Source organism: Halyomorpha halys, unplaced genomic scaffold, assembly GCF_000696795.3.
Source record: "Halyomorpha halys isolate HHAL.00 unplaced genomic scaffold, Hhal_1.1 Scaffold349.1, whole genome shotgun sequence".
In the NCBI taxonomy this organism is placed as follows: Eukaryota; Metazoa; Arthropoda; class Insecta; order Hemiptera; family Pentatomidae; genus Halyomorpha; species Halyomorpha halys.
This window is the reverse complement of record NW_027109825.1, coordinates 210,946-211,633: the sequence shown is the minus strand read 5'-3', so window position 1 is coordinate 211,633 and position 688 is coordinate 210,946.

Below are 688 nucleotides of genomic sequence, written 5' to 3'. Positions count from 1 at the left end.
GTCAGTGTTGGGCATTACTTTTTCAAAATTCAAAATAAATTATAATAAATATAAAATAAGTATTATAGAATAATTAGCAGAGATTACACTACAACTATGTAATTTATGAATCAAGTAGCCCTTTTAAAATATATAAATAAAATTATAATTTTTTAATATTGCGACCTTATTCTCTAAAACTCCTAACTACATTTTTTATTTAAAGTTAAGTCCACAGTAAATCTTTAAGTTTTGGTAGTTTAAATTGCTGAAAAACTATTTTAACAACTGATATTAAATTGTTATTTAAACTAAAGAGATAATAAATAAACACATAAAAGTAAGACTCGCTCTAAAATGTATTCTAAATAAAAAATGTAGTAATTTTTTTTTATTTCAAAAGACGCAGAACTACATATTTATTTATAATATTTTGTGATCAATTTTTATTAATTATTGCATTGATTTATTTATATTGTTGATTTATTTATTTATATTACTCTTTTGATATCATTATGTTGTTTGTGGTGTTTATTTGTATTATATATTGTATTCATTTAAATTAATCTTTTGATTTATTTAATATAACTTTAAATACATTATTATTTCAATTCATATATATGGTTTATTATATTTTATTTATTTATTCTATAATTTATTTATATCATTCATTAGCCTTATTTATTTATATTATTATTTTGATTTATTT